The sequence below is a fragment of the Aulostomus chinensis genome, chromosome 6 (genome assembly GCF_037954235.1).
Source record: "Aulostomus chinensis isolate RoL2024-O1b breed Wild chromosome 6, RoL_Achi_v1.0, whole genome shotgun sequence".
NCBI lineage: Eukaryota > Metazoa > Chordata > Actinopteri > Syngnathiformes > Aulostomidae > Aulostomus > Aulostomus chinensis.
In genome coordinates, this window is record NC_141325.1 from 2313772 (window position 1) to 2337168 (window position 23397).

At 46.2% G+C, this 23397-nt stretch overlaps 1 long non-coding RNA gene across 11 annotated transcripts in view; it reads right to left on the bottom strand.

The window, feature by feature from the left end:
* LOC147259687 (uncharacterized) overlaps positions 1-21251 on the bottom strand; it is a 37505-nt gene extending 16254 nt beyond the window's left edge. For 2 of the 11 annotated variants that reach the window (XR_015116365.1, XR_015116361.1), the window contains exons 1-4: positions 19366-19517; positions 17126-17300; positions 4866-5007; positions 1616-1759 (exon numbers count right to left, since the gene is read on the bottom strand). This is a non-coding gene — a long non-coding RNA (uncharacterized LOC147259687). Of the gene's footprint in view, positions 1-1615; positions 1760-2580; positions 2757-4865; positions 5008-5155; positions 5247-14262; positions 14949-17125; positions 17304-19267; positions 19518-21050 lie in introns of those variants that run through there. The other 9 variants (XR_015116360.1, XR_015116359.1, XR_015116364.1 and 6 more) reach the window with 8 other exon arrangements.
* Positions 21252-23397: the final 2146 nt, after the last annotated feature.

The window sequence follows — 23397 nt, forward strand, 5'->3', positions numbered from 1 at the left end:
TCGCGCTTGCGAGGCTCGAATGGGACAGCGCATGTATTTGGCAGCTTTGGGAAGGCCATGATGCGGTCATGATGTTCTGGGAGATGAGAAAGAAGTTCTCCGTGATCTGTGATGGGAGGGTCATTAGACGCCAGCGGGGAGGAATAATCCAACCGCAATTACTGTCAAAGTTATTCAAACTAAACTCATGCATGAATTCAATTATTTGATACTACGCATAGACCAAGTCCCTCTGAGTCACCGCACTTCAATATTTTGCACAGTACCGAGCGGATTCCTCCTCCCGTCACCCTCGCTCCACAGTCACGGCTAAGATGGATTTGCTAAGCCCTTTAATTTGGCCAAAGCCAAAGGAACACAAGGCCATTAACACACATTCTCTGCTCAAACCCCGCCCCCTTGGTGTCATGACATTCAAGCTTAATGGAGAACTCAGCAAAGGCAAACGCTTCCACATAAATGTTTCATGAAGTAATTCCACCCATATGAAGAAACTCAGAAAAAAATCTGTTGACATTATCCCGCCGCTGTTGTCGGAGCATCTGCGGAGGAAATGTATTTAATATTCACAGGCCGTCTTGCACTGACATTAGCCGAGGAAGATAATCCCTCAAAGATTAAATTAAATGTAGGCTGGAGTGTTTAGTGCTGCTATTGTTTTCATTAGTGCAAAAAGGAATTGTCCTCACTACATATGATATTAAATCACGCTGCTCGGCGAGCACTTGACATCCATACCCCCCCCCCCCCCCCCCATAGAACATAATGCCATTGAGGGGCCGTAATCTCCAAGCAGCAGGTTAGCATTAGAGTTTTTAACTACACTTAGTGGTTACTAAATATGCATTTGTGGCATTAAAGTAAATCTGTTGAGATAAAAGCAGAAGGTGCACTACACTCCCGAGCCGTTCTCCTCCCAGGGTTGAAGTTAGATGGCGAGGACGATCACAATGCAGCGTTTTACTATTTATTAAAGTAATCAGATGTTCTCGGTTAGAAAAGGCTTTTCAGGGAAATGTCAACAGGTTGCATGAGAGCAACATCTGTGAATGTTGATTAATTATGGCTGGACAGATGTTAGCGAATGTCTCCATCGTCTGAGATTTGAGAAAACGGGAGAAAGCCTCATCCAGTCCAGTTATGAATGGAGATCAAGCTCTACTTTTAATATATATATATATATATATATGTGTATATATATATATATGTGTGTATATATATATATATATGTGTGTGTGTATATATATATATATATATATATATATATATATATATATATATGTATGTATATACACACACACACACACTCACGCACACATGTTTTTTTCCCTTTAGATTATTTCTAGAAGTCATGGAGGACTTGATGAAACCAGAGTTGCTGTTTCCAACTCGACTCATGATTCTGTACACGCAGGCCCGTGACCATTGAAAGAGCAGCGATGGCACAGAAAAATGTAAATGAGAAATACAGAGAGAAAACTGTCCATTTCTAAATGTGAATAAATGATCTGCTTAGTGGGTGCAACTTGTTTAGGGGCTACGTCAAGCAGTTGTCTTGCTATCTCAACTGTTCTGGCCAAATCTCTCTCCGTCTTCCTCTGAACTTGAGACCGACCTCGGCTCGATCCGTTCGTGGTCATCCAGGCGAGGTCCTGGGTCTGTCCCTGCATCCGCCTGGGCCTCCGCCACCTCAGGATCCCTGACACGGAAGGCCGTCCCCTCTGTCAGCCTGGCGTGGCTGATCAAGCTGTTCCAACAACTGGAAGACATCACAAGTTAAACACTCATTATTTTAATTTGATGCTAATCATGTGTTAATGAGACTAATCCTCGCAATGAGTCAGGTAATTTGCTTAATGGCTGCCTAGAGTCCAGATTACAGCAATCAGTCACGTTTGATAAGACGTCTGTTGCAGGGCAGGGGGGAAAACGCAGCGGCGGAGAGGAGGACAGGGAACAGGTGAAGGCCAGCAGGCCTCCGGGAGACTGAAGACACGCTAGTTCACCAACCCCCCCCCTCACCTTTGAGCTGCTAATGTCTCGGCTCTGCAACAGGGAGACACATTTCTTACATTTCCTCTCAATCATCACGGCACGCTGTGCACCATCGCCACCGAGCTGGAGGATGTACATGGTGCAAATGACTCATCACAATAAAAGCCTCGTTCCCCGCTGTGCTAAATTACTGAATAGAGACAAACCAAATACGCATCACCGTTTGTCCTCATTAGAAAACGGTCTAAAGTATTCCTGGAGAGTCACAACTGTCCATTCATAATTTGGAAAAATGAGAACCATTTATTATTGCTGCAGGTGCTGGAAACTTCTTTGACAGTTTAGTAGGAATTTTCCGGACCAGGCAGTATTTCCAGACAAACATCCATGAACTTCAATGTATGTGTGACATTTTGATTTCTCCTACTGTCCTTTCCTCTCTACTTCATATCCACAGTAAAATACTAACCTCAAATAAAAACCATCCAAAAACTAAGGAATGAATTTGCCTCCAATGTGCAAGTATGTTTTAATAACTCCAAGTGAAATGTATGTCAAAGTTGGCTAGCTAACTTGTAGCCTTACCTGGATAGCTGGAGGCCAGCCCACTAGCAACCTCACCCATACAGCTAAAGGCTAGCTGGCTAGGTTAAAGTTCTCCTAAACCATCAGTATGTTCATAAATACAGGATGTTTGTTGTTGGTTTGTTTGTTTTCATTATCAGCGATCAGTTGGAGCTTCCCCCGCTCCTTCCTCTCGACTGACACCAGGTCAGAAGGGAGCTTCCAAACGAGGCCGACGTCTCCAGAAGCTACCAACCTGAGAGCCGACGTTAGCTAGCAGTTGGGGCAGAACTTCCTTTTTTTCAAGAGCCTCACGTTTCTTTTAAACACGGTATTAAAATGGTGAGTAAAATTTGACGTTTTATTTTATTTTTGTTTGTTTGTTTTCTCAAAATAAGTTTTGAATAAGTGATTTTCAAACTGTGGTACGAGCACCCCCAAGTGGTACAGGCCAGAATCCCAGAACTATTTTCTAAATGAAATAAGTGGGGGAAAAAACAACAAACACTATCCAAGCAGTAAATAATTTTAAATTAAAATAGGCAAACCAAATTTTAATTCACATTTATTTTTGTATTTTATGTAATATTTTGAAAAAGCACGCTCAGTGACGTCACACGTCCCGGCAGCTGCTAAGGGTTGGTACCTGGAGCGCGTCATGGTTGATAAGGTGATCCAGTGATCCCATTAAACTCTTGCAAAAAAAAAAATAAACAAAACAAAAAAATCCCAGCTGTAATGAGAGCTGGACCCCCAGTGGGGGGGCAGCGCCAGGCGGACACGTCCACCCCAGAGGGGAGGCGTGAGGTCCTGACTCAGATCAAGCAGGGATGCTACGCCCCTGACAAATGGCTGCAGCGTAATGACCTGTGAGAGCTAACAAATATAAATCGCTTTCTCTTGCATTTTTACTGTCATCAAAACAAATGCTCATTAGCCTTTTATGGGGGATTGTGTGAATAATAAATAGATCCTAATTACCCCCTATCACAAATGCAAATGTGTGAATTAAAAGCAACGGGTAGTAAAACAATAGAGTTACTGTCCTGTCCTAATATTATACGTACAGTTACTGAGTTATTGAGCAATTAATGGCCTGAATTAATTGATGTGTCCGGTTGCTTATTGATTTAATCCAGCCAGAAACTGAGTTACAATCATTTTCTTTTGTTGTAAAATGATCTGACCTTTGACCTCCTGACCATTAGTCAGGTAACAAATAATACTTTTAGTGCTGAAAAACATTAAGCTCGTGTTAAATATTCTCCCCCGTCCTCTGTATCCGCCGCAGCTTTATTGTTTACCACAATGGCACTTAGTCACATTTCCACGAGGGCGTTTGTCACCTAAATCAGAGGATAACCTATATTTGACACACTAATCTGGACTAAAGCGTGTCAGATGCCTATACAGGGGGCCCGATCCATTGTTCAGGCCCAGGGCTTATCCATGTTCACATGCTGGGTGACAAAAGACTTATGATCACACCATCACCGGTCCTCTGCTGCTGCATCCTCACCCTCTGCTGCAGCCTCATCCTACTTTCCCTGGCGTCTGCGTGGACTTGAAACACACCAGGATTCTGCGTTCACGTGAAGCCTCAAGGACAGGCGGAGCACTGTTTTCTTCTTTAAGCTTTTGGGAAAGTTACCTCGGCTTGCTAATAAAAGAAAAAGTGGCAGATGAACTCATAAATGCGTGCCCCTCGCTACGAGAGACTGCAGCTGACTCCGAGCTAACAAGCTAGTTGCGGCGTGAACACTGAAGGTGACGGGTTTTGACAGGGATTAGGAGCGCAACATGCACCAGAAGAGGGTTGACTGAAACCGACCCGGACAAAAAGCTCTTTCTGCTCCCCTCATCAGGGGATTACAGGAAAGGTAGCTCCATCGCTGTTGTTGTTTACCATGTGGACTCCGCCCCCCGCCCGGCTCCGTGTGGATTAGTCCTGCCTGATCCATTAGATGGATCGTGATTATTACTCCTCCCCAACATCATTCCACTTGTCACACCCCAATGCTTTGTGTGTAAAGGGCGGACGGTAGAACCGATACGTGAGGTCACTCTTCTACAGCGTCCCACCGTTCTATGTTCCATTTATCAGCCCAAGAGGAGACATGGATGTGGAAGCGCCACCCATCTGAAGTTCTTACCAACAAGTCCCCCAACCCACGCGAGGTTCCACCCAATATTATGACTCACGGGCCTTTCTTTAGGCTCTCATGACAGATACTTCACGATGCGCTACGGCTAGTACACGGCACCAGTTACTCCTCACTCTGGGTCGTTTATTTCACCGCTCGTACCTTCTGGGGAGGGAAGGCTGGTCGTTCCTGTCTGAGGTGGAGGAACCAGAGGCATCATGGGAAGCACAGAGGAGTCTATGCTGGCAACAATGAGCCGGCGGCCCCAGACATCCCAGTCGGCACCCTGCAGTCCAGCAGAACTCTGGGAATATAAAGGTCTGTAAGCATCACATGTTCACACGTGAATCAGCATTACCTCACTGAGGGTTGGATCAGTAGTCAGAGGAGTTTGACGAGGTGTGTATCATTTATTTATACTATTTTAATGTTTAGTTCTTGCAGAATATTACCTTTACATTATGTTTCGCACTGAAGGCACAGAACCTACATCCCAGCGCTGAGCCAGGAGAACAGAGCCGGTGCGGTTGTGGTGGCTCAGCCACCTCCCTTCAGCCTCCGCGGCTCTGATCACTGGCCTGATTAATAGGAGCCTGAATTGGAAATTTAATTGGATGTGGTTACAATTATAAAGCCATGCTTTCTCCCGAGCGGCAACTCTGAGTGTCTGACAGCGCCGATGGGGGAACAAGATATCAGCGGGGGAAACATGTTCTGTCACACCACCCCCACCATATTCCAACAGACAGGGATGTGAGGTGTGTCAGATCCTCGCCGCCCACAGTGGAGCCGTTAAAACAGCCCGACTGCTCTGATGGCGGCGGCTGCTGACCTCTGTGATGGTCTCCGTTGAACCGCCAAATTATCACAAACGGCCAGTGTGGGAGTTCGATTTCAAAGACTTTTGCACATTAATTGCCAGGTTTTACTACAGGTGACTTTGGTGGTCGTTGAGGTGGAAATTCCTACAATATGGGAGCATGCGGAAACGACGCCTTTCCTCATTTTTACTTATCCAGGTAAGTGGAGCACAGAATGCTGCTTTCCCAGCACAGTTAAACACATCACGCCAGGGACTCGCAGCACCATCCAGAGTTTTATGGCGAGCTGCTGAGCAGCTCCAGTGGAGCGGCGATGCGCTGTGGTCACATGGGGCCTGATGGTAACCAGGGTGCTGAGCGGCGCCGGTGCGGACATGCGCCCCCACCCTCTTCCTCATCGTTTCTCCGGCATGTCTGGTTTGAGTGTATTTGATCCATCCACTCTCATTTTCCAACCAATAAACCCTTCCAGAAATCACCCTCTCACTGGCTCTCATGCCCCCCTGCCTGTAACTGCAACCTCCCTCAGGCCAGCGGAGGTTGAGGGAGCCCTCTTTTGGTCACAGCCGGCATTGCACCACAACTACCTCACATCTCAGCCTCCTGTAGGACTCGTTCACGCTGCAGACTCACGCAGGATGGGTGTTGTTTTCCCCCCAATAATAAAAGAAAAACAGCAACGTGAAAGCGGATGAATCTGGAGCTTCCTTCACCTCTAAGCTTCTTTTCATGGTAGCAGCCGTCGCTGACAAATGAAAACAGAGCAATTAGTCAACTGAGGCTGAGACCAGCGTCCATCTCTGGCTGTAGATCTTTGAATAATTGCACTCTAACGGCCTCTGGGGAACCTGATGATGATTTGAATGAACTCTTCATCTCTGAGGTGCACACGGGTCCTGTTGCTGGACCTGCAGTATGAAAGACACGGAATAATCTTGCAGATTTGGAGATTTTTAAAATTGTAATTAAATTACCTAGACATATCTGGTGGCCCGCATGCTTAATATAGAGTTTTACTATGAACTATACACATGTTTATCCATATATTTACATGTGATTATTGAGTCCTGTTCTATGTTCTTATTAGCTAACAAATATTAGCTAACAAAAAAAGCTCGGAGGTTATTTAGTCGGAACAACTGTGAGCGACTCAGAGCTTTAAAAATCATGTGAACAACAATCATCGTGTTGAAGAATCTGCACCAATACACAGTCAACTAATTATTCCAACGTCAGCCCCCAGCGTTCAGGGGGTTCTTGGAGGCTCTGACCGGCCTGAAGCGTCAACGTATCAGAGGAGACATAAAGAGTAAGACCTGCTGCACGTCCACGCCATTTTAGTTCATTCATCCTCAAAAAAGGAAAGTCATCTAACACAAACATTACTTTGAGTTCATCCGTCTTCGTATTTTTCAGAGAACCTTTGGGGTTTTAGTTGTTGTTTTTTTAACCAAAATGCTGTTTTTTCCGGGTGTTTGTAGATCTAAAGACGCCGTTAACAATATTATGTTTACATGGCGGGGGCTCCCCTCCATCTGTGCAGAGAAGAGCCTCACATCATCAGTCAGTAGGACACAAGGCTGAAGCAACAGTGACTGTGCGTGTGTGCGTGTTTAAACGCACACGGATGCTTCTGTGCACATATGTGTGCATTTGCATTATCAAGTGACTTCCTCACCAGGGCTCATGGCTAGTTGGCTGTTGATCCGCCACTGTTCTCTCTCTCTGTGTCCCCCCCCGCCTCCTCCTCCTCCTCCCTCACCCATCTCTCTCTCCCTCTCTCTGCCCCACTGCCTCCCACTCCCTCACCCCTCTCTCTCTCTGTTGACATGCCAAGCTGATAAAGAGAACGTTTCATTTCATGCCCAGCATCGCCACAATGGCGTCTCTGCGTGAGCACGCCGTCCATCAGAGCGTAGGATGAGCGAGGAGGCTCCTGGAGAAGCGATGAATGCATGAAGGGAGAGACAACAGTAATTGGCCAAATACAAAGAGAGCGAGAGTAAGCAAACATATGTGTGTGTGTGTGTGTGTGTGTGTGTGTGTGTGTGTGTGTGTGTGTGTGTGTGTGTGTCGGGAAGTCATGTCCTATTTAAGTGACTATTATTAGCGCAGGTCACCATCTGCAAGTCGAGATAAAGCAAAGGGGGGGGGGGTGACATGGTGGGAGATGCTCAGAAACAAACAAACATATTAGCACATGCTAATGTTAGCTTGTCAGCAGCCAAGCTGAAATCAACCACATGTCAAAGTTGCGTCGTCTTGGCGACAGCAGGGACAGTCGGAGAGGAACCCTGGATGTCTTGCAGCCTCGCTCAGGTTTGACTGCTAACCTACGAGCTTCTACGACTCAAACTTCATGATCCAGACAAATTGAGGAAGAATTCAAAAATCATTGACTTTCCATTGACCAATGCTAACACTCCCCACCCACTCCCGGTCTCTGTGCTACAAGCTAACTAGCGTGGGTCTCAACTCCCTAGAGAAGAGTCCCTTGTCTGGTTCCCTGAAAGTTGGCATGTTATTTTAAGCATGTTTACATGAGAAATATGACACGCTTCACACGGTCACAGCTGATTTAAAACAGAAACTTCACTTTACAGGTGTAAAATAGCCCTTTTCAAATTTGCCACCTACGCTGAAAATAAAGTCAATGTTTGTCCAAAACTATGGACATCAGCCAGTTTTTCACATCCCTCCATCCTAAATCAAGTCGTGACTCAAAGAATTAAGAGATTTCCTGTCTGGGTTGGATCAGGGGGCAGCAGCGGTCCTGCAGCGCTGCAGTGAAGGGGGAGACGTCGGCGAGGCGGCGTGCAGCTGATGGGAGTGATGTTCCAGAGCTAATGTCACCTTGCTACCAAAGCACATATTGCACTGTGAGAGAGCGACGCATTCTCAGCCCACACAAACAAAACAGATGTTGTGGGTGTCAGGGGTGAGCGTGCAAGCTGCACAGGCCTTAATCAACATTTAAACAGCTGAGCGCTGATGACGTCATCGCCGAGACAGATGCACACGCCGCTGGTGCTACTCGTGTTTTCGTCCCGATTCATCGGATGAATGAAAACTTAGCTGCGATAAATACGGGAGAAAGTCTGCAGGTTCTATTTAGAACGTCATATTGTTGTGATATCAGGAGACACAGTCACCTTCAGGAGTTTTCCACTGTTGATGTCAAATTTCAACCTTTAACACTGAAGTGGAAAAACACAAACCTGGAGGTGAAAAAAGGAAAACATGACACTTAAATGTGAGCACCCTGGGACGTGACTGTGTTTGGAATCATCCAATTACATTAAATCTCATGTTAAGTAGCCGTTTGTATACACCTGCCATCAATTAAATTGAGCCTGATTAATGCTAAATAAAGTCCAGCTGTTCCTGAAGGGTCTACAAAGCATGAATGGGACGTGGCTGCAGAAAGGAAAGAGGGAGGAAATTAATTTCTGAATTATTTGCATTGACGTAGAACACAAGCAACCAGCAGCAAATGGAGGGATGGGGAACAGTCGCATTGATGAGGTTTGGTGGACAGATGTGAAATATTGCAGTGATTCACTTTTGAAGGTGATCTGGACGGAACTGTAGATCTTGATGCCCCATCAAGGTCATGAGCGGGATTTAGCTGTTAGCGGTACTTCTCTAGACGCCTCGTTTCCATCACATTCCCAGTGAAACGGTCGACGGAATGTTTGAGCTCCCAGAAATCGTCTTGATTCCATGGCTATGATCCAGAAGCTCTAGTTTCAATATGAAATATGAAAACATTTAAATGGAATTCGCTGAGGCCGTGTGTTTCAATGAGGTACGTTCTTAGCTCCAGGAGATCGTACCGATCCAGAGGTGGCCGAATCAACGCTCTGAATGCTGCCCAGACCCTCTGTGCCAGGAGCAGGGTGGGACACAACATTCCTGCACCTGACTGTTCCACTCACTTCCTGAAGCCTTTTTCTGCAGGATGTTCGCCACTGCTTCTAGTTGATAAGTGTCAAATTAGGTCAACGCTAAGGACGCGGAACAGAAGAAATGACTGGAGAAATTGCAGGCCGAGCTGACTCAGACTGCAATGTACCTCAGGACATAAGGCAAATAAAGGACACTTGTATTTAAAGTAAATTTGGACGCCCAATAAAACACCCCCCCCCCCCCCCCCCCCCAGTTATATCGGGTTGACTGAATAAGAAAAAGATTATTGGACTCTGGCTCGCTGTCCTATCTTTGCCATTAGCCAAAATTGACCTGTCTCAGGCCTCAACGCTTTGGTTTGGTGCGTCCACTGCTGTTGGCCATCCCGACGTGTCCTCATGCACTAACTGTGATTTAATTCTAAGTGGATCCGGCGAGGCAGCCTCTGTTCCAGCCATCACTCCCGGGACACACATAACTTCATTACGTTCCTCCCTCTTCTTGCTCCGCTTCAACTTTTATTGTGACTGAACGTTCTTCGTCTTTAAAGCTGCTTTAATTTGAATTCTGCCCAAATCAAACAATTACAGAGCAGACAGAGGAGACAGACAGAGCTTCCCTTCATCTGCGGTGACGATGATTTGGGGGCCGCTTCTCGTCTCAGCCGATGACAGAGCAGTGTGGCGGCGGCCGAGGCGACATCAGAGAAGCGAGATGGACAGTTAAAGAGGAAGGGGGACGGAGGAAGAGCCTGGGGGGTTGTTGCAGTCAGTTTGTCAGAGAAGCTCAACGGCCACCAGAACTCAAACCTGCGTCACTTTGAATTCCTGGTCTCACCACATGATATCCCTCCTCCCGAACTAAGCCGCCACCCCGTCCCATTCGCCTGGAGATAGACGATAGATGCCCCGGCTGTGAAGGAAGGCCGGCTGAAACAACATGTAAGCCCAGACACATGATTGATTCCCTCCTAATTCCTTCAAATAGGATGAGGATGAGGATGATGAGGGCAGCGGAGGAGAGTGAGTGGCGGTGGACTCGATGGTGGGGGGTGTGGAAGAAGAGAAGGGGCGCGAGACGTTAAGTAGGCCACCCTGTGTCAGGTAAACTTTGGGTTTGTAGCTAACTGGACGTGTCAGGGCAGCTAAATGTTGAGCTGTCGTCACGGAACAACCGGGTTGAAGATAATGGCCTAAAAATCTTATGCTAGCATCGCACAGAGAAAGATGCGAGGAGACGAAGGAGGACGGGAGTGGCTGGGTGGGGTGGGCCGGCGATGAGTCATCTAGACACGTCCTGCATTTGAGAAATTAATTTTGAAAGTTAAAACCTCCGGAGAGTTGGACTACATCAGATATTTAGTGACAAGATGAGTAGAGAAACAGATACCAGCGATAAAATGAAAGTGCAGAGTTGAGGGCAAACTGGCGTCAGTCATCAGACAGGAGGTTTTTCATGTGAAGGCTGCTAGTAGCTACAGCACCAAACAAGCAGGTTTTTGTTGATTATGCTAGCTTTACCTCAAATCAACCCATCTTAACAATGACAGGCGATCACTGCTAAAGTTGAGGAGATACAATCGAAGATGCTATTTCTGGAGAGTCTCAGCCCAGGATGAAGGTGTCCTTGCAAAAGTAACGAGAGGCTAAAGCAACCACAGGCCGTGCTACGTGAACTGCTGTCTATCACCATTCGGCTAACGTACAAAACGGTTCCTGCTCCACAAAAAATATCTTAACATATTTGTTGTGCAACTTTAGGATTCAGGAAGAGAACATTTCCTACTTATTGCATGACTGCAATTTTCATTGAAACTGGCCCGTTTTCCTGTGTAGGTAGCTAATAACTTGCTAGCTTGGAGGCTAATGTAGCTATGAGTTTGCAAGCTTGATGGCTATTGTTGCGACTGACTTGCCTATCCAGTGGTTATTGTTGCAACAGTCAAACTAGCTTTGTGGCTATTGTTGCTATTGGCTTGCTATCTTGGCGGTTGCTGTTTCGACTGGCTAGCCAGCTCGGTAGTTTTTGTTGCTATTAGCTTGCCAGCTTAGAGATTATTGTTTATTGTGCTATCTTTTGGTACAGTTGAAGTGAAAAACAACAATTGCCAGATATAGAACTGTTTACCTAAGCTGCAACAGGTTAAACTTTGCTTACATGAGAAATAGACTCAATCCATCTCAGACAATAGTTCGCAACTCTTGATGGTAGGAAGACACTGGTGGTTTTAGTCAACTGGGTACTGGTTCTTTCTGCAACTGAGGAAAATAAAGGCCACAATGTGATTGAAATTCCAGCAAAGAAGGCTTTAACTGCATTAGCAGAAGATAATTCAGAATTAAGATGTCTTGCTGACACACACATCAGATGTTTCGGCAACTCGGTATTAGATTGCTTCAGCTCACACAGGCACCATTTCAGCCATTGCCATCTGTGTCAATAAAGGATTACGAGTCTTGCCCAAAAATGATGCAAAACATAAAAAAACCCATAAGTTCTGCGTGGGGAATTTCACCAGCTAACTTGCCTTTTTCTCATCATACAACTAAAATATTCAGGATTGAACGAGCTAATCAATTATGATCAGTGTTCAGTCGCCGTGACAGCAGCGTTACTCCGCTGACTGTATTTGTGCGTTCCGTGGTCTCTAGCGGTTCTGTAAAGTCAGAGGAGAAACCGGGGGGACCCGCTGCCCCTCCAGAGACCAGGCATCTGCCTCGGTTAATCAGCGGCCCCCTCCCCCGTCCTGAGCAGGAATTGGAATAATGAGTCAATTAATGTGCTAAAACGGCAATGAGAGATAGCGGAGAGAGGAGAGGGGAACTGGAATGGACAGACGGGAGGAACGAGAGAGGAACAGAAGACGGAAATTATAGACGACAAAATGTAAAACTGACTTTGGTGTTTCTTGTGTTTGCTGGTGTGTCAGCCAGCTGTTGTTCTCCAGCAATGCCTTGGTAGGTTGTTTTTTGTTTTCTTTTGTTTTCTTTTTTTTTTATTCCCTAAATTTTATCACATCCATTAAGGCATCCATGCATGACTGATGGCCCCGGCTGACACCCACCTACCCCGGCCTGTCTGTCTGGAGTGAGGGGCCCCCAGCTTTAATTGTAAAGGGCACATTGGAAATGAATTGTGAAAGGAATGGGGGAGGCGGGTGGAGGGAGGCGGGTGCTGGTGACACTGAAAATGTACCAAAACCCCCCAAATTACATATCTATCTATATCTATCTATATATATCTATATTTATCTATATCTATATCTATATATAGATAAATATAGATATAGATAGATAGATATATTTATATATAAAATGTAATTTTTGGTCCATTTGGATTTGATTCATCTCAAACATGAAATTGTTGATAAATACCGTATACTTACTTTAACCCCATACAGGAGACTTATTAGATAACATTGATTGATTGATCGATTGATCGATTGCGAACTGTCAGTTTTCAATGACAGTTTGAAAAAAAAAGTTTACAAAAAGACGCTCAGAAAATGCTGCATTAAATGAGAAACGGTGTTGAGGTGAGTCTACAGTTGCCCCCCCCCCGCAAAAATACATGCAACCAGCTTAGTACTGCAAATATACAGTAAAAAGTACACCCTCTATATTCTGTGGTACTTAATTCCTGCAAAGGCCTGATTGCGTCGTGACGCGGCGCTTCGTCTGATCCAGTTCTTCATCTCAGGGAATTAAGACACTAATTGGTGATTCCTGACATTTGAATGAGGGTCGGCCACCAACTCCATTATTCTGGAGCTCCCACTCAAAAGGGTTGAGAACCGCTGAGTTTTATTACTGCATCACGGCTATGAGCACGAGAGTACTGCTGTAGCTGTGGTACTGCAGGGCATTACCCCCTACAGGGAACGTAAGTGGTATCAATATTGTTATCAAACTAAAAAATATTGTTTTTTTTTTGTTTTGTTTTTTTTTAAAGGATACATTATTGTTTCTTAAGATATAAAATTTCTTTGCAGTGTGGTAGTTTCTTGGTCTCGCAATTTTTCTAAACATCTTTAAAAAAAAAATTCATCCATCAGGTGCTTATTGATGAAGTTTTAATATAAAAACAAAACAAAAAGAGGTCAACGTCTTTTATTCATGCATTGAACTTCTGTATCTCTGCTGCTGTCCAGGTACCTGTTAACAATATAAACGCTTTAATCGAGTCAGACCTGGTTTCTAAACCCATTACTGATGTTTTGAAACACACAGTATGTAACCACACACACACGTTTCTCCTGCCACGTTGAATAAATAAGTCTGTGCTTCAGAACGCTTCATGGTTCTAACGTGGAACACTGATGGACCCTGCCAGCCAACACCTTCAGCATAAAGACACACTGCTATTACAAATTGGCTGGGAACGTAATTAGCCCTGTTGCTAATTGTTCCCAGAGAAAGTGGCACTGCCCATGCTATCACCAGCCACCGCCACTTCACCCTCGCTGATCAATTATTTCCACTCGTGAATAATTAAGAACAGCTTAATTGTCCACGTTGCTGGCAAAGAGTCAGGACCTCATTTACATCAACCAGCATTTACAAGATCGCCGGGTTCTTTATTCATATCTCGCCGCTACGTGATCTTTCTTTGTCACTTCCAGAGGTGTTGTTTTTATCACCGCTAAAACACACACACACACACACACACACACACACACACACACGGAAATGTTCTCATCGTTAGAATCCACAGCCACGGCGATCCGACTGATCAATTATTGAGAGGCGTTTGCCTTTGAATCTGTCACTGACACGCCGCCAGGACCATAGGAGCATGTTCAACTACTAGGAGAACACCAGGAGGTCCAGGCCCCAGTGGAGCTTCAGGTTCAGACGCGTGCACTCTTACTTTCAGCCTGTCACTCGGAATCACAGATGACCTTTAATGCGCTCACCCCACCCCGCCCCTTACGCCTTGTGAAGCTAAAGTGAATTAGCACGAGTCTCTGCGGAGCTCCCTTACGAGGCGAGGGTCTTTCAGAACACAACGTGTCTTACTGACGTGGGAGTGTGAAATGGAAGTGGAGCCGCTGTTGCGTTCAAAGACATTCAGGGGGAAGTGGCAGGCAGGCCGTGACCGCTGCAGGGCGGAAGGCACCTGAACGCAGCGTCATGCACCTCGTACATCACTGCATCAACACACTGTGGTCATGAGATTAAAATTAATGTTTTCATTTTTAATTCTTGTTTAACTGCTGTAAAAAAAAAAAGAAAAGTGAGACAACTCTTTATTATGAATCTCTGTTCAAACACTGTGGTGCTCAGTACTGTCTTACTCATGCAGCCCTGCTGGTCGAGGCAGATGGCCGCTCACACCAAGTCCAGCCCAGGTCCACGAAGCTAGAAATGTGCTTGTGGACTTAGCAGCAGGATTTCGTACGGAGCCGTCCCAGTCGGCACCAGTTTGGACGAGTCGGCGCGGAAGAGAGGCATCTGAGGCGACTATCCTGACGTGAGCAGGGGCGTGTCGAATCCTCGCCAGCTGTGAATGTGTACTGGAAACACCAGGTGAGACGGGAGAAGATTAAATGCCATAAACCGGAGTTATCACCGCTGCCTCCATAGCCTCGGTGCAAAAAAAACGTTTATCCAAGTGACTCTGTCCTGCGTTTATAGGAAAAAGGGTGGCAATGGACTGATTTCTAGCTACCAGACGGACTCCCACCCTGAGTCTCAAACCCTGGATTCCTGGACGCTCGTGAAACCATTCGAACCCGGTTCATCCCATCCCACCAACCCCCACCCTGCACTAATTAGCACCTCAGCTAATCTGAAAAGAATCTGAACCATCCTTTTCATTCCAAACAAAATACTTTTATACTCTGCAAATGGCGTGGTCACGCAGGCCGCAACAGGCCCCTCGCGCCGCACCAAACTGTCGTAGCTGTGTGATGGCAGCAAATACAATCCTCAGTCAGTGGCTGCTGAACTACAGTGTAGCAAACGCCTCATAAATCGGACGCACACAAAAGGTTTGTCCAATCAGCTTCTCAGCTTCATTCAAATTCAGCTCCGCGTATTCAGACCTCCACATAGCAGCCCCTTGGTCCCGATCGCAGCCTTAAATAACGCCCCTTGTGTCATTTCCTTGATGGCTTGATTGCAGTTTGGTGAACTGCCAAAGCAGAGAAACCTTGAAAGAGCTTTTCCTCATCCAGATGTTGGCGACATCTCCCCGGCCATTCAGGCCTCAGACAGACCCGCTCAGTCGCAGAGAGACGGCGGTCGGCAGGGAAATTACGAGGAATAAGGGCCAGTTTGTGTGCTGCTCCGTGCAGGCTGGAGGGAACAGTGGGGAGGGCGCCGTAACAGACAGTGAGAGAGGTGGTGCGATGGCTCTGGATCCATGGCAGCTGTTTCCTTCAATGTTTCATGCTCATAGCCACAGCTGCTCTCCAAATGAGAGTTAATATTGCAGGGGGGCCGTCCACCCTGGGTCGAGCCTTGTCGCATGGTCTGAATGTCAAACTCCGCCCAGCAGGGTGACACCGGCTCAAAGGACACACTATGTGTTTTCCCCCCTCTCCTCTCTTGCCCTCTCCTCTCTGTTGACGTGTCTTCCTGCCTCATCGGATCTCTTTCCCGAACGGACACGGGTGAAATCTGTATTTTTCACGGCATTCCGATGTGGTCCCACGTTGAAATGGAAAATAAATGAGGAAATCCAAGAAGTCAGGAGATCTCTGTGATGAATCTGGGATTCGGAACCTTTAGCTAGAGATGGAGGGGGCAACACCAAGCCCTCGCCATGCGTCTACAGTAAAGATGAGGTCACTGAGGTGCGCAGCTATCATTTGACGCTGATTTCAACATGGCGGTCAGCAGTGTGTCATCGACTCATTTGTTCCAGCAATAAATGGACACAATTCACTCAGGGTTCCTCCTCGACTGAAGAAGTACCGCAGTAGGAGATAAAAGGTTCCTCTGATTGTTCGAGAACCTGTGATTGCTGCCTTTTTAAAAAAAAACATTTTGTTTTGGACGAGCTGGTAATGCTAATCGGTAATAATATCTGATGCTACATTCTTCACACGCTGGAGAGGAGCTGTTTTCTCTAACGGTTCATATCCGTGCTGATAGACATAGATGCCCCTCGCCTCTCCGTGGCGCCGGACTGCCGCGCACACACATGGCGGCGGCGATGAGCCTGATTTGAAGTGTCCTGTCTGTAGCGATGCAGCTGCATAAAGGAAACAGCTGCTAAAATATCACAAGCGGCCCCCCGTGTCTCCCAGGATCTATCTCACGCACACTGAGGCCGGCTCAGTCTGAAGACAGCGGACACGACAGACATCTGCAAGATGGCCTCGGACACACAACCGCACTGATGTGCGCGCCGCTGGGACGTGGTCGTGGCGGGGTGGAGGGTGACGTGCCGCTGTGACGCGCGCTCTTGTCTGCGAGTCCTGCTGCTTTCTTTTTGAGTCGACTGACACGCAACAGGACAGACGGTCTTTGTGTGAGCGTGGTGGCAGCCACGACAATCAAAGGTCCAACTCAACATGGCGGCTTTGCACCTTGACCACCAGGGTGTTGCTTCGGCTCACTGATGATGTCGCCGGTCATGTGTCCATAAAGGAGACAAACCACCTCTAATTCACATGTTTTGTTGTTGTTGCCCTTTTCAAACTGGAGCAAATACACTGAACAGGAGAACTGGACTTTAACTCACGTGACTGACCAGCCGCCGCCGCCGTCTTCCTGGTTATTCCCAAACGCTGTCTCCAGAGAAGAAGCAACTTGTCCCACACTAGCTGCCATCCAATCTTGTCCAACTGAATTCACCCCCCAGGGCCTCTCTTCTTCTGTGGTTTGCTACAGCCACCTGACATCGCCTGCACCGCCATCTACTGACAAAAACAGGCAGTGCACACCCCAGATCATTGGCTCTCTACGTAATCTTAACAACATGAAATGTTCTCAACTCCACATCTGATTAGCGTCTAAACTCCCCTGAGAGGTTCTAATGAGCAAACGTTGATCTGGATGAAGGCGTTCCGACCCCGAGGAAACAAACAATAGATCTCTAAACATCTGGTTCTGGCTCCAGTGAAGCTTCAGGAAACTCTTGGGGTTTTCAGTTCATCTCATCAGTTGTTTTCAATCCTCAGCGGGAGTTTAAGGTTGCCAGGGTCTCTCGGCTCTCACAAGAGCATCTTAACATGGTTCGAAGGGAAAACGGAAACGTCTGCCGATTTATTTTGTCAAAGACACTCCATACACCCCACACCTGTTGCCTCACCGCTGACAAGTACCAGACAAACAAAGAGGTGAATGGCGTTCGGATCCTGTTTGAGTTTCGGCCGCATTTAAGTGGAGCTAAAGCAGATGTTGCTGCGCTCCGACATGCTGAAAGGTGGAGTGTGTTATTTGACAGATGACCCGGCGCTGCACGCCAGCCGGCAGCTTCACTCCGCTGCTTTCCCAGGACTAAAACACCTTGTCCTGTCCAGCGGGACCCTGTTGGGGGAGTGATGCGCCACACCTGTCAGGTGGACGGACGGAGGCGCTCGCAGACACACAAGTGTCAGACAGAGCGTTAATTTGAGATAAACTGTATTTCCCATCCAAGCACACATTTCTGTGTATGATACAGGAGTGGCTGCAACAGTAGTTCCGTTTGTTTTTAGTTTAAATTTGTGTTCAATCAAACTGAAGCGTTTGTGGCCCGAGAGGCTCACAGCAGGAGCTCAGAGCAACTCCACAGGCTTCGCCTCACGTCTGCAAGACTAAACTGAGGGTGAATTAAGTCCTAGAACAAGTCTGACGAGTCGGACATCACGACTTGCTGACCTGGGGTGAGATCAGGCGCTCCACCTTCTTGACTGTTCATACGTGCTAGCCAGATGCTAACTGCATTGCTAAGCAGTGGAACTAAACACCAGAACTTAACAAGCCACTGTAAAGGAATAGATTTTCTTGCCTGCTGTTCTATAAAGTTGTCTGAGGACACGTTTGTGTGCCGTACTTCCCACATATGGCCTTCCTCATCTCTACCGAGGCTCATCTCCCATCTGGCGGTGTCGTACAGAGCCACGGAGGTGACGCTGAGCTATATCAACAGTGACAAAACTATATTGAATAATTATCTTTGGAATTAATACATTAGCCCAAACTTAAGTAAATGTCAGCGGATGAGTATTTGTGGGGATGAAGGAGACGGCGGCGGGTGAATGTGACGGACGCTGCGGCTCATTAATCACGTCTGGTGAAGTGATGTAGGCAGATGAAATGATTCTTACAGAGAGCTGTCATTATAATCACGCTGGTCATTCCAGATATCTAATTCACCATCACGCTCGTCCTCACATAATTAACTCCTTCACCGCTGACGCCTTCCTCCGTGCGTGGAAGCTGAAACGTCCTGGTTTATATTCCCTGTCGTTTTGGCAGCCATTTTTTAAAATGTTTAATCTTCAGCCCAAGGACTGAAAGTCCGAGCTCCGGTCAAACGAACAAATTGAACGGAAGTTGATGAAACATGAACCCCCTGATGGTTGAATATGCTGTTATTGATCAGATTATTTGTTCATTGTTGTATTATTTATGTGCCTCCGTGACAGCGACAGCCAGAGGAAACGGGGTTCTCCTCAATCCCGTTCTTGTCAACATTGTTAGAACCTCTCCAGTTGTTTTGGTCCCACATCCACTGGAACTCACGGATTCTAAAAAAAATGCATGTTGGTCCACTAAAATCATGATAATATGATAATTCAAGTCATGGTTCAATTTGGAAACTGTGATTAATAATTAGATCAATAACGGAAGCCCGCGTTACCTCAAAGTTTTTAACCTCAAAACCAGGACAACTTACATTTCCGAGACGTTTGAATTTCAGTCTGTAATTTTGTATCCATTAACGTAGTTGTATCCTGCTGCGGTACAGACCCGTCTGGTCTTACTGGTTCTTACCGCCTGCTTCCCGAGACCACAATTGCACGCGAAGCCACAGTGGAAGGATGGGGAGTGACTGATAGTTCCTCTGACACCAACATCAGTTTATCATGAGCCGAACTGAGTGGCGCACACACCCGGGCCAGGCCGCGCTCACTCAAAAAAGTGTGTTTACATTATTCACTGGTATGAATAAATCACTCCCAACTCGTGATCCGGTAGCATATGTGGGGCCTAAGTCGGGTTCATCCGGCATTCTGAACATCTGCTTCAGCAGCGCCGCTCGCGAGTGACCCAGCCGGAGGATGAAATATACATGTGGAGTATAGAAACCCACTCAGGAGTGAGTGCAGGGCGGTGGGTTATTGATGATCCTCCACGAGCTGGAGCGTCTCTCACACCAGGGTCAGAGAAGGTCTCACACACTCCCCGTGGTTAAACTACACTGCTGTGCAGCAATGCTAGCCGCGCTAACGGTGGGTGCCCCGTGTAAACACTAGAGTTTACTGGTGTTTGATTAAACAACATATTCACATCCACCAAGGCGCGATTTATGTCCCTCAGCACCAGTTTGCAGCAGACTGGGTGGAGGGAGGCAGCGGTTTGTGGTTTTTACACGTTGGTTTGGCTGAGGTCTTCAATAGGTTTCATAATTTTCCTTCTCGTCGCCACTAGTTTATTTGAAAACCTTGGAGCCATTTTTAGTGTATTTCAGACATTTCAGAAACTCTAAAGCAGAGCTGAAACTGTGCTGCACCGTGGAACCACCAGTCAGAACACTGCCATTGAAAGAAGGAGACGGACATTCTTCTGCTATGGTGGAGCTGCATTAATGCAAGTTTTTCAAATGATGATGTATCCTTGCTGGCTACATCCTGAGGGAACGTAAACTCATCTTTCCTCAGACCTCCAGTCAGGAAGACCGGCGAGAATTCCAAGTGCAGTGCGCGAGGATTAAGTAAAATGATAGAGACGCACGCAGGGCTGGATTTAATCCTTCATGTTTCACCCCTCGACAGTTAATGACAGATGATGATGGCATTAACAGTCTCTTTGTTCTTTTCCATCTCCACCTTTTATCTGTATCACAGGTGTCTTTATTACAGGTGTATTTCAGAATGGAGAGAATGTAACGTACAGTTAGCTTGAAGCTAACGGCAACCGTTGGCAAACAATAGCAAAACTATCCAGAAAACACCAATTAGCAAAACTGTAAACCCCATTTACAAACTCTTGAAGGTCAAGTTCTGCTACAGTCCACTTATTCCACACCCTGCTGTAGGCTCAATTATCTATAAACTCTTTAATTGTAGCTAAAACTGAACCAGAACGCGTCATGTAGGCGCAAGTTCAAGACAGTCAGCCAGCTAGCTCATTCGGTCTGGCTAACTAGCTTATGCTCATTCAGGGCTGCGCCTAACTTGAAGAGTGCAAGTTAGTTTGTTTTTACTCTTAAAACTTAAACGTGTTAGTGGATCATATGTTTGGATTAAGGAGACATGGATTACTTTGAGGGTTTATAAATGGACATTTTAGACAATTTAGCTGTTGTTAGCTGCCAGTCTCTATTAGCTTCAGGCTAAATATACATAGCTGGGATGCTGGAGGGGAAATAAACCTGTTTCGGAGTACTTGAAAGGTAAAATGCACTTTTTGCGCAAGTATAGGTTAAATATTGATTAAAAGTGTTATTTGAAACATACTCTTAGGTGAATAGGCCTCTAGGATTTACTTTGATGAGAACCAAATCCTCAAGCTGAAAGAGTACGTTGCCACACGGGGGAGGTTCGGAGCTGGAGCCCCGTGGAGGAGATCAGGGACGTGGCAGAGCTCCTCTTGGCACAGTTGACGGCGTTAATTTATCTAGATTAAGCCGTCTTGACGCAGTTCTGAGTGTGACCTCCTCGTACAGTAGCAGGTGCTGAGGCAAGTGAAACGACTCCAGATGATTGATGCCTTTTCAATTAGTCACAATGTGAGACCTTCATGTGTCACTCCGGCTCGCTCGTTAACGACACGGCCCAGTTAAAGAACCTCAGAGAGAGAGGGATTTGTAATTAAGGCACCGTCTGATAGGAGCTGGAGGTGTTTCTGTTTGGCCGTCTTCACATTGTAATTATCTTTTATCTGTTGTAAGACTGTGCGCTCGAGCAGGACACACAAATACATGAGCTTGTGGGATGTGTCAGTTTAAGAGTATTTCTGTAGTTTTTTTTGTAGAACTGAACCTAAGACACGGTTCTAATCTTTCCCTCGGTTCTTTAATGAATGTGTTTAAGAAACCTCTCCCTCCTCCACACGTTCTTCATGCTCATCACTTTTTTGCGTTTTAGAATAAAAAATGTCATAAAATACACGTTTAAACGGGTAAAATAACATCTTTATTTGAAGACCTAAGTCATGGAGGTAGATGTTAGTACTTTTTTCAACTGTAATTGATGGAATTGCAGCAGCAGGAACCCGCCAAGTGGAAGTCTGGGAATCATGAGCAGATTCTACTTGAGGGGCTCCTCCAGTCGTCCTGGATTAGGACTCTCCTGGATGTTCATCTGTAGTGTATGTTCATAATCCTGCACGTCTTCAATTTCTGGAGATATTCTGCTAATCTCTGATAGCGTGACCGATCCTAAGGGACCTCCAGGCGGAGGATCAGTGGCTATTGGCGTGGTTGTGGAAATGTGACCAAGTCACACCCTCTAACCGCTCACGCAAGGACGGCGCCCTCCTTCGGGCATCCTAAAACTCACACACGTGAGGAGTCATGCTTGGATTAAAATTAGATGGGATTAACATGTAGTTTATTAAACCAGAGGAATGAAAGAGGAACATTTAGCTTGAATTCAGCAGTAACAGATGGAGATCGTTTGATTTATAAGATCTGGTGTTTAACCTGCAACGCCAGATTCTTCTTCTGTGGTCCGTGTAGCAGCTCCAGCTGGTCACCAAACCCACCTGGAACCGGAAGACTTACCTGGTGCCGAAGATGCTGACAATGCACTTCCTGTTTCCTCTGACTTGCTTGGGCTGAACTTTGACCTCCTGGTGCCTCAGGGTACCTGTGGTTTTCTCTGTAGCTGTAGAAGTAGCAGAAGTGTTCCGTAGAGAACGTGTTGATGTAACACTGTCGTGTTCCGCAGGAGGACGAGAGACGCTTCTTCCTCTCCTTCCTCTTCTTCTCCCACCTTGGGATCAACGTCTCATCTTATTAAAACCTTCCACTGGAGTTCAAACACGTTTGAACTTTTTTACTGTCGTAACTCAGTAAAATCACTGTTGGCGACCGAGAATACTGCGTCTACTTCCATGTATACACAGTGCGTACTGTATGCCGGTCACCTGTGTACAGGGTTTAGTTGAACTGAGGTAACACTCCCTTTAATTACTTTATGTTTACAGGAAGTGATGCAGTACAACCACAGAGGAACAACACGTTAAATATTTCACCGGTCAGAGTATCTGTGAGGACACCAGTGAGAGTAATACTTGGTTTAGAATCCCGCATGACTTCAAGAGGTTGATCGCAAGTTTTGCAGTATCGGCTAAGAAGTACGTGCTGAAAAACTGCATTTACAGCGACGTTAAAGTTCAGTCAGTCATATCAACGTGGTGCTTTCAAGTTCTTTTAGGTAAAATCTCGTCAAATAAAACAACTTAAAGTGACGGTCCTGTGTATTGTATGTATGTATGTGTATTTATATATAAATACAAAGTACTACAAGAGAAACAGTGTGAGTATTTCTGCATAGATGATTTCAAATGTTATGGATATTTTCAATAACAAGAACTTTGATAACAGTATTAGAGAGACTCCAATCATCTTTCGCCTGTTAAGATGGAAAACAGGAATTATCCTTCGGCGCCCGCGGAGCCGCTCATGCTGAGCCTCTGAACGCTCTCCCTCTAATCTGGAAGCTGAAACAAACAGATTAAGATAATAAGATAATCTCAATTACTGAGAGGACGCCACAAATATGATTCAGTGATTGTTTGAACACACGAGAAGCAAAACAAAGACGCAGCAGTGGCATGTGGGGCGGCAGCGGCGGCGGC